The sequence below is a fragment of the Delphinapterus leucas genome, chromosome 6 (genome assembly GCF_059928025.1).
Source record: "Delphinapterus leucas isolate spDelLeu-1000000601 "Yukka" chromosome 6, BTC_Dleu_Yukka2, whole genome shotgun sequence".
NCBI lineage: Eukaryota > Metazoa > Chordata > Mammalia > Artiodactyla > Monodontidae > Delphinapterus > Delphinapterus leucas.
In genome coordinates this window covers 122,233,566-122,244,886 of record NC_143134.1, presented here as the reverse complement: position 1 = coordinate 122,244,886, position 11,321 = coordinate 122,233,566, and positions in this window count along the sequence as shown.

Sequence of the window (11,321 nt, the reverse complement as noted above, 5' to 3'; positions counted from 1 at the left end):
GAAGCTGCAGAAGGAAAGTCTGAAGCTGACAGACATTGGCTGAAGAGGTTTAAGGAGAGAAGCCGTCTCGTAACGTCGAAGTGCCAGGTGAAGCAGCAAGTGCTGATGGAGAAGCTGCAGCAAGTTATCCGGAAGATCTAGCTGAGATCGTTCATGAAGGTGCCACACTACACAACAGATATGCAATGTAGACAAAACAGACTCTACAGGCAAAAGACACCATCCGGGACTTTCATAGCCAGAGAGGAGAAGTCAATGCCTGGCTTCAAAGGACAGGCTGACTCTCTCGTTAGGGGCTAATGCAGCTGGCGACTGCAAGTTGAAGTCAGTGCTCATTTACCATTCCCAGAATCCCAGGGCCCATAAGAATAATGCTATATCTACTCTGCCTGTGCTCTGTAAATGGAACAACAAAGCCTGGATGACAGCACATCCGTTAACTACATGGTTCACTGAATATTTCAAGCCCACTCTTGAGACCTAGTGCTCGGAAAAAAGGATTCCCTTCAAAATAGTACTGCTCATTGACGATGCACCTGGTCACCCCAGAGCTCTGATGGAGATGATATACAATGAGATCAGTGATGTTTCCAGGCCTGCTAACACAGCATGCGTTCTGCAGCCCCTGGATCAAGGAGGAATTTCCACTCTCAAGTCTTATTATTTAAGAAATACATTTTGTAAGGCCACAGCTGCCATAAATACTGATTCCTCTGATGGATCTGGGCAAAGTTAACTGAAAATATTCCGGAAAGGGTTCACCCTTCTAGATATGGTTAAGAACATTCGTGATTCATGGGAAGAGGTCATAATATCAACATTAACAAGAGTTTGGAAGAAGTCGATTCCAGCCTTCCTGGATGACTTTGGGGGGTTCAAGACCTTAGTGGAGGAAGGAACTGCAGATGTGGTGGAAATAGCAGGAGAACTGGAATGAGAAGTGGAGCCCGAAGATGTGACTGAATTGCTGCAACCTCATGATAAAACTGTAACAGAGGAGGAGTTGCTTCTTACGGATGAGCAAAGGAAGTGATGTCTTTTGTGAGTGTGTGTGTTGTAATAAGATTTTATTTACGAAAGGAGACAGTGGGCTTTAGTTTGCTGACCTTTGCCCTAAACTCATGCTTTACGTCTTAACATCTACCAACTTCAATCTCATAGTTTTTGCTTTTTTTAAATTTTAATTTTATTTGAGTAAAGTTGATTTACGATGTTGTGTTAGTTTCAGGTGTACAGCAAATGATTCCGTTGTACATATATATGTATGTATTCATTTTGTTTTAGATTCTTTTCTCTTACAGGTTATCACAGCGTATTGAGTAGAATTCCCTGTGCTGTACAGGAGGTCCTTGTTGGTTATCTGTCTTATATATAGTGGTGTGTGTATGTTCACCCCAAGCTCCTGGTTTATACACGCCCCCCACCCCCATGGTTCCCCTTTGGTAATCATAAATTAGTTTTCGACATCGATAAGTCTGTTTCTGCTTTGTAATTAAGTTAATTACTATCAGTTTTTAAAAATTATGTTCCATATATGAGTAGTATAATCGTCTGACTCACTTCACTTAGTACGATAATCTCTGTGTCCGTCCATGTCGCTGCAAACGGCATTATCTCATTCCTTTTTATGGCTGAGTAATATTTCACTGCATATATGTACCACATCTTCTTTATCTATGCCTCTGTCGATGGACATTTAGGTTGCTTTCACGTCCTGGCTATTGTAAATAGTGCTGCAATGAACGTTGGGGTGCACGTGTCTTTTTGAATTATGTTTTTCTCTGGGTATATCCCAGTAGTGGGATTGCTGGGTCATATGGTAATTCTATTTTTAATTTTTGGGGGAACCTCCATACTGTTCTCCATAGTGGCTGCATCAATTTACATTCCCACCAACAAGGCAAGAGGGTTCCCTTCTCTCCACACCCCCTCCAGCATTTACCGTTTGTGGATTTTTTGATGATGGCCATTCTGACCAGTGTGAGGGGATACCTCACTGTAGTTTTGATTTGCATTTCTCTGATAATCAGTGATGTTGAGCATCTTTTCATGGGCTTTTTTGGCCATCAAAAGTGTTTTCTTGAGATGGAACCTACTGCTGGTGAGGATTCGGTGAAGATTGTGGAAATGATGACAAAGGATTGAGGATGTTACACACACTTAGTTGATGGAGCAACAGCAGGGTTTCAAAACATTGACTCCAATTTTGGAAGAAGTTCTACTGTGGGTGAAATGCTAGCAAACAACATCGCACACGACAGAGAAATCGTTAACGAAAGGAAGGGTCAGTTAACGCAGTGGACTTCATGGTGGTCTTATTTTAGGACATTGTCGCACTCACCCCAACCTCCAGCTACCACCACCCTGATCAGTCAGCAGCCATTAGCATCCAGACCAGACCCTCCGTCAGCAGAAAGGTTACAGCTTACCAGTGGCTCAGATGGTGGTTAGCATATTTTAGCAATAAAATATTTTAAATTAACGTTTGTACATTGTTTTTTTTAGACCTAATGCTATTGTACACTTAATAGACTATAGTACAGTGTAAACATAACTTTTATATGCCCTGGGAAACCAGAACATTCCTGAGACTTGCTTTCTTGCGATATTCACTTATTGCCGTGGTCTGGAACCGAACCCGCAATATCTCTGAGCTGTTGCCTTAGGTAACGTATTGATATTGGTTCATTAGTTACGACAAATGTGCTATATGAACGTAAGATGTTAGGTAGCATTAGGGCAAGCTGGGCGAGGGGTCTATGGGAACTCCCTGTACTATCTTTGCAACAATCCAGTAAATCTAATACAATTCTAAAATAAAAAAAGTTTATTTAGAAACTTAAAGCAGCATATATACATAAAAAATGTGGCCTGAATACTGACTTACAGAAACCAGTGTGTTTACTGAAGACCTCTTGCGAGACAGCCCAGCTGTTGTGAATAAGGATGTTGCTTTTCCAGAAAGATTCCATATCCAGCCTGTGTGTAATATCCCATATTCAGGAGGGGGTGGGGAGAGAGAGATGGAGGGAGAGAGCATGATGGGGGGCTGCTGGGGTCTGGTGACGGGAGGGGGCTGAAGAGCTGACCTGCTAGACTGACTGGCTCTCCCTCACCTCCCTCCCTCTCCAGTCCCTCCTACCCCTCTAAGGTCACTAACTAGGGTCTCTGTTGTATGTGCCTGAGCCCCTTCCCCAGCAATGAAAGCTCTCTGGGAATGGGCATGACCCCAGTTACAGAACCACGTGGACAAGTTTGCATCCAGTAGCTCAGCTTTTGTGTTTCAATCTGAAAGGTCCCAAACTCAGCTGATAGGGGAGAGCCCGGGTGCCTCGGGCGAGGGAGGGTTGGGCTGCTGGGCGGAAACCAGTCCCATCTCACAGCCGGTGCCCACCCGGCAGGCCCATGGTCTGGCTTCCAGGCCCAGTGAACGCACCAGGGATGGCAGGGGTGCAGGAGGCTCAGCTGGACACCCAGGCCACACCATATGTTACCCCTCGGGGCCCAAACTCCAGATCTCCAGTAGATCACCCCCCGCTCATGTTCTAGGTCAGCAGGACCTGGGCTGGAGAGGTCCCAGGGGTAGGGGGTGGGAATGCTTTCCCAATAGGGAGGCAAGGTTTTCTGATTTGTCTGGGGTTGGATGAGGTAGGCGTGGGAGGGGAGATTAGAGCATCCTTACGGAACAGGAAGCGAGCTCTTCAGAGCCTCCATGACCGTGTCTCAGGGCCCTGCTGGTGGTGGCAGCCCCGGAACCCAGTCCTGGGCCTCAGCCACCCTGCCCCTGGGTTCTGGAGTCACGCACATCAGCTTTCCCGCTCTGGAGCAGAATGTCACAGGTGGGTGGGTGTAGAAGGTGGGGCTCCCCTGGGCCTCAGGAGGCTGCCCAGGGGGTAGAGGACCAAGATATCGGGGTTGCTGGAGGGCCCTGAGGTCTCAGAGGGCCCTGGTGGGACAAGTTGAAGGAAAGGGTCCAGGAATTTGCCAGTGAGTACAAATCCAGTGAACTTTGGGTGCAACAGATAAGTGAGATTTTAATTTAAAAGAACAAGAAATATACCAAAAAAACCTCCCCCAAACCCACAAAGCAAACAAATGAGTTAGGAGCAAATAGAACGTGGATTGAGGGGCTGTTCTGAGCTGTTCATCTCCAGGGCCAGCTGTCTGCCCTTTCCAGTCAAAAGCAGGGGCTGCCGGGGGCACTGTGTTGAGAAGGATTCAGATGCCTGATGGGTTGGTTCTGCCACAGCCTTAGGAGAGTGGAGGCTGTACACTTACCAGCCTGATAGAACTGCCTCTGTGTAGCTGTGTCCATGGGTGAGCTGGAATGTGTGAGAGGGCAGCTGGCTTAAAGGTCCGGAGCTAGCTGACTTCACTTACTCATCCCTCTGACTTTGGTGGTTTCTTTCTGTTGGTCCCGCCAGGACCTCTTAGGGCTCTAGAAATCCCACCAGTTCCTGGACACCCTCTCCTACCCCTCCAGCCGCCCCACTCACAGAGGCTGTGGCCCTTCTGTTCCAAGGGTTACAACAGCTTGTAAAGCTGGGTTGCAACTCTCCGGGTCGACAGAGGGTGGCGCTCTCTAATTATTCCAAGCGGAAAGTTCCTCTATTCTGCAACTTTAGGGTTTACCAAACCGAAATAACTTACTGATTGAACAAGTTCAATAAAGCCTATCTTTGTGCACAGAACTCTGTGGATTATAACTTCGAATTAAGTCAGATTCAAGGAAAGAGCCATTTCGTGATCTATTACCTGCCAACAGCTTACCTTGACTTGTGGGGGCAGCAGGTGAGGGTGACTCCAATAAAAATAACCTCCTTGGAATACAGGATGGTTGTGAAACTCATCACAAAGGGAGGTATTCGGCCTCCCCCCCTAGAGAAACCCATGCCTACCTGGGTATCTTTAATGTACCTAGAATGAGGCGAAAACATCACCAGGTGCCTCCACCTGGCATGATGGCAGAGATGGGGCTGGGCTGTCAGCTCCCCCTTCCACCACCAGAGGACAGCATTGCCCCACTGAGTGAACCCCACCACCAAGCCTGGTGGCCGGTGCTGATTGGCTAAGCCCTGACGTCTCCCTGGCAACCGCCTCCAGCCCTCCCTCTCCCAGTGCCCATCCTGCAGCGTGCTGCTTTGTGATGGACAGGTGCTGTCCCTCCGCACTCTGTCCCCCGTGCCTGGGGCCGCGGAGCTGCCCAAATGGACTGTACCAGACGGTGCAAGTAGCCAGGGGCCCCATACCAGCATCTCTGATTTCATCTTGGCTGAGGGGCCCTCCTTTTCCCCAAATGCTTTTCTTTCCCACGTCCTGTTCTGGAAACACAGAGAAAAAAATAAAAAAGAGAGCGAACTTTCACAACCAGGTGCAAAGGCAGCGATCATCTCACACCCCATGGTGGAGAGTGGGCCGGGGAGGGTGCAGTGGCTGCCTGCCGAGGGGAGGGGCATGCAGAATGCAGGAGATCACCGGTGGAAGGGTGGAGGGGCCTGGGACATCCGCCCCCAGCTGGTCCCAGCGGAGGGCCCGTGGGAGCTCCCTCTGTGGCCAGACCTTGTCGAGTGAGAAGCAATTATGAATTTTGACCACGTTGGACCCCAGTGCCACACCCCCAGCTTTTCCCCAGAGCCTGTAGAAAGCCTCAGGCGGGCACCTTCCCAGTTCAGAGTGAGAATCAAGTGGTGGGGCAGGTGGGGAGCCCCAGGAGGTGTCTGGGGAGACGACCTAGACGGCGTGGTCGGGCCGGGCCTCAGCGAGGAGCCAGCTCGCAGAGACCCAGGGAAGGACATCGCAGCCTCCCGCTTCCTTCTCCAGCTCGGCCTGGCAGACTCTCAGTCTGAGCAGAAGGCGGGCGCCCAGCCTTCCCACTGCCTACACAGCCCGCTGTAAGCCTGCAGGTGCAGCCAAGGGCGTGCTTGCAGACCTCTGCACACTCCCTGGAGCTCCCCGTCTGCCCCTCGGGGTGCGCCCCCCAGCTTCTCCCCAGCGTGCCCCGAGACCCCAGCACAGGGCCAGGCGCACACTGCCTGTGGCACGGGTTGGGTGTAGACTCCAGAGGAGGGAGCTATGGTTTAAACTTCACACATCGTCTGTGTTTTAACAGGATGGTCATGGGTCACGCTGGGGTGAGTCCAAGGCTCCAGGGCAAAGGCAATGGCGTGTGGCCCCGACCACCCAGTCATCTGTTCATTCATTCAGCAAACACTGCCTGGAAGCCTGCACGGGCCGGGCCCTGGGCTGGCTCAGGGGAGAGCAGAGTCTGTCCCATAGAATGTAACGTGTGTGGCTGAAAATTTTCTAGTAGCCACATTAACAGCCACGTGAATTTTAACAATATATTTAATTTAACCCAATGTGTCAACTATTACTATTTCAACATGTGGGCAATCTAAAAATTATTAGTGAGCTATTTTATACTCATTTTGGGGTACCAAGTCTGAGGTTTGGTACACATTTTACACTTACAGCACATCATCCCCACTTGTACAAGCCCCACTTCAAGCTCTCAAAAGCCACATGTGGCCAGTGGCTGGCATATTGGAGAGTGAAAATCTAGAACATTCTCTTGGGGCTGCATGTAAGGAGGGGAGCCAATGTGGGCTGATCTGGGCCAGGAGGAGGCCACGCCCAAGGTGCTGTGGGAATTCAGAGGAGGGAGCAGCCAGGCGGGGAGGAGGCTGGAAGGCTTCCCAGAGGAGGTGGCATTTGAGCTAGGCACTGAAAGGAAAATAGTAGTTCTTTGGGTACAAAGTAGGGAAAAGAAAATCTTCTAATTTCATTCCTCGTTGCCTAGGTGGGGTCTGAAGAAATCAAGGACTTTCAGTGACCTCCCACCAGCTTCTCCTAAAGGAGCCGCTGGTTTAACTCCTCTTCTTCCTGCCCCTGGGCCAGTGCGAATATTTCGCCATCTTTTAGTTCCAAACACCAAGGTCTAGAGGTTTAGCTCCTAATAGGCGGGCCATAGACCTTAGCTGTATTGGCCAGGCCATTGGACAGCATTACCTGGTCCTACTGCTGTCTTATGAGGCCATTGTGTGTGCCTGTGCCTTCCAGAGCCTTCACTTAGGTGATACAGGAAGGAGGTGCAGGTGGGGATTCCCCAAACTTGTCTGTAGCCAGGCATGATCTCCTGGCTACCGCTCGGGCAGTCTTCCTTAGGTCTAATGGAAATGTCTCTTGCTGCTGTTGGGGTCCCAGGCGAGGCTGCTTTGCAGGGCTGCTCAGATGCCGCCCGTACCCGTGGCTATTCCCAGGGACCAGCCTGGAAAGCTGCCGTGTTCATAAAAACCTTTAGATGTGAATCTTCCAAAATGTTTCTACAAAGAATCAGAAGATTAAACCTGCATCAGGGGCATCTCTGGAGAGGTGACCAGTGTGGGGCGGCCGAGGGCTGTGACGGCTCTGTGTGGCCAGAGGCACATCCCTTCTGCTTTCTGGGGTGTCAGCTTTCCTTTCTGTAGAAAGAGGGGATTTATCTGGAATCGACACTCTGTGGTTCCGGGTGATGGGGGTGGGCAGCAGGAAGGCCTCCCTTTCCCCAAAGCTCCCTCCTCTGTTGTCTGGAATCCGAGCTTCGGGGCTTCATTCTGGGGGGTTAAGCATCACCCTCTACCCTTACAGACGCTTGCTGCACATTCTGAGACGGAAGTGGTCCCGGTCTTTCTTTTCGGGGGTCCTGGGAGGGTTTAGCAGGGACCGCTGTGAAGGGTGCTCGTGTCACTGGAGTTGAGGGAAGAACCCTTGGGTGATGGAGAGGAAGCTGGTCCAGCAGCCAGTCCCAGCCCATTGCAGGGTCGCCGAGACATGGGCCCAGCTCGCTCTGCTGAGGGGCCGGCTGCATGTGAGACTGGGTTTGGACTTGGGCTCCAGAACAGTCTGGCTCCGTGCCCCCATCCAGCCTCTGTTCCGTCACCTGTAAGATGGAGGTGACGGCGGTGCCACCCTTGCCCCCGCACCGGCCGTGTGTCTGGCAGGGGCTGTAATTTTGCCAGATGCTTTTCCTCCTCGCCTCCCCAACTTGGGCTCATTTGGGCAGACTGCCTCCCAATATGGTGCATGGTGGGTCACGGTCACTGTGCAGTCAAAAGTTAACTCAGCAGACCTGGGCTGCCCACACCCTGCACATTCAAGAAAGGTCCGTCCCTGGCCCGGCTCCCGGCAGGGACCTCTGAGCCCTTGGGACATCCTGCTGATAAGAGCATCTCTGTCTACCTGGGGCACCCCAGGCCAGGCCAGAGAGTCTGTGAAATGATGGGGTTTATGGGGGGCCTAGGGGCTCATGGTGCCAGCTCAACCTCTGCAGGGGCTGGAGGCTAAGGTCACCCACGTGGGCAGTCAGCCATGCCTACATGACCCACCCCAAACGAGAACCTGGGCACCAAAGCTCAGGGGGGCTTCCCTGGCTGGCAGCCCTCACCCATGACATCACACGTCCATCAGGAGGGGCTGGTGCCTGGTATCTCCTGGACCTGCCGCATGCGGACCTTCCCTTGGCTGGTTTTTACCTGTCCTCTCGCCCTAATAAACGTTAGCCAGGAGCTTAGTGGCTTGTCTGGGTTCTGTGAGTCCTTCCAGTGCATCACGGAAGCCGAGGGTGGTCGGAGCCCCTGGACAGCAGTGTCAGTCTCCCTGCTGACTGGCCCTGAGGCCGGTGGGGGGGCATCCGTCCCATTTCTGTCTCGACCCCCAGCAGGCAGGCTTGTGTCCAACAGGCCCTGTAGGACATCCTCAGACCCTGGGACATTTTGCTGAGGGCTCCCCTGTCCAGGTTCCCAGCTCTGCCCACCGGGCATCCATCTGGCATCCTACAGTCCTGGGGAGAGCCAAACTCTTTCAGGTTGGGGGACCCTCCCTGAGGGGGGGTCCTGCTGACCGAGGTGGCAGCGTGGCCTCCCCCCGTCCACCCCACCCCATTCTGAACCTGGAGGCACATAGGTCAGAGGGGACACTGCCTGGTAAGACTTTGGACTCTGCGTCTGTGTGCAGACTCTGAGTCGTCTCGGAAGGGGGAGCGCTGGGGGCTGGCTGGGGCTGCGGGACTTCCAAAGGCAGCATCTGGCTCTCTCTCCCCCGGCTCAGGGGCTGCCTCTGTGCTGCCCTCACTAAGGCTCGGCGGGGCATCCAGGGGTCCTCATGTGCCAGCTCTCCCAGAGGTGCCTTGGACCCCAGCGGTGGGTCTAGCCAGGCCGCTGCTCCAAGGGCATCCCCGCCCGACACACCTTCCCCATCTTTGCCTCCTTCCAGGAGGGATGCTGGGTCTCCTTCCAGGCTCTGAAGCCCCTCCTCCCATGGGCCCTGTGGACCAGCCTCCAGGTGAGCTGGTCTAGGTGACGTGGTCCCCGATGCCAGCCCTGGACAGAGGCTGCTTGTCATTAAGGCGCCCAGCCACTGTGAAGACGTGGCTCTCCCACGGCCACATGTATGAGCCACTGAGCTGGGATCACACCCAGGTCAGCCTGAGCCCCGAGCCTGGACTTGACGCTCTGCCCTGCTTTTTCCCGGGTCACGGCCTGCGTTCGGCCCACGGCTGGGCCAGGGCCCCGCATCCGGGGATGGGGGCTGCCCCCGGAGCCCTGTGGCCCTGCGGCCGTGTTCTGCGGGTGTCCGGACCTGTGGCCTGGCTGGAGCCTGTTGCCTCCTGCCGGCCTGAAGCTGTGGCTGCCGCCCCCGCCCTGCCACGTCGCCACTTCCACCCGAGCCGGCAGGAAGCCGCACTCCTGCTCTTTTTTTGTAATTTTTGGAGGGTTGCTATTGCAGGAAACACCTGGACGTGGTCCAAGGAACATAATAAAAAGGAGAGAGGGCGAGAGGGAGTGGGGGAAGAGGCAGGGGCTGGGGAGGTTTGGAAAAACCATCTGATTTCACTTTGCAAAGACAACTGCAATTATGTCTCTGAGGGTTTCGAAGTCACTTCAGATTCAAACCATGCCGGGTGACATCAGTGGGAAAATATGAAGCTCGCCGCTGGTTCTGGGACACACACAACATGAAATAGGTCCCAGGCCGGCTCCTGGCCCTCGAGCCAGGCCAGCTGATGACCCATGGGGTCTTTTGCACAAGGAGATAAGCAGAAGTGGGGGAGACGGGGTCCCCTGCTTTGGGTGTCCTGGGTTGTCTGGTCTCAGCCCCACAGCCTGGGAGGGAGAAGGGGCGCCCACTGGGCTGCTCCCAAAAAGATCAGTGTCTCTCGACCCTGCCAAGAGCCCGCTGGCCCCGGACGGAAATGTCACGGCGTTGCCGGGCCTGCTCTGCTTCCCCTCCAGCCTCGTCGTCAGGAGGGTCCCCTCGGGGCTGCGGGGATGACTCGGCCCTCAGGGCTCTGCCTCTGAGTGCCCTCCAGCTCCCGCACTGTCCAAAGTCAGCCCTGTAGCCTGGGGCTGGTTGTCTGGGCCCCCCACGTTGTCCCCAGCCCCTGGCTACCGTGGGCCCTGGAGTGGGGGGAGGATGACAGCCCACCTCTGTCCACCCCTGTCCTCGGGACCCTGCTTGTCCCAGCACCTCCAGACGGGGTCTCCAGAGGGCGGGTCCCTGAGCCAAGGGCCCTGGAACACGGCGGGAGCTGATATGGTCCTCACCGCACGAGGGTGCTAAGTCCCCTTCTCCGGGGACTCTCCCCACCCCGCCAGAGCCCAGGCCTCTGGGCCACGGTTGCCAGAGCCTCAGACCCCTCCCAGCCCTAGCGGCAGGGGGCCCCCCGGGGCAGAAAGGGCCTCACCTGCCACTTAAAAAGCCCTGTCGGGCACAAGCCCTGGCATCTCCGAGGAGTCACTCCAGGGAGGTCCGCACAGGTCGCCTGGCTTAGCTGTCATCTCCACGTTCTGTCTCAGAAATGCTTCTTGAAATTAAACCTAGCAGAGAAGCCCAGTGATGGCGCAAGAATGGGCGAGCGTCTGCCTGGAGGGATTCAGATCCCAGTCTACCAGCGTTTGCTTGCAGCTGACTGGTGCCAGGCCTGAGAGCAAGGGCCCAGGGCCTGAGGCCAGGCTCCGGGGTCACCCCCGAGCAATGCCGCTGTGGGCTCTCAGGATCCCACTCGAAACAAGCCCACTTTTCGGGGGGGGGTAGACATCCTGGAGGACAGGGGACTCGCATCGGGGCCCGTGCTGGGGCGAGGCAGAGGGCCAGGGGCCTGCTAGGCGCAACGGCGCCTGCCGGTGGGGCTTAGCCTGGAGGGGGCCCTCGCTGTGACCCAGCCCTGATGGATGGGAGGGGGACAGAGCCTGGCGCAGGATGGGGTGGGGGGCCGGGGTCGAGGCTGTCTGTCTGGGAAGCGATTCAGCAGGGGCTGCAGCAGGGCCTTGACTCATGGGCTGGGG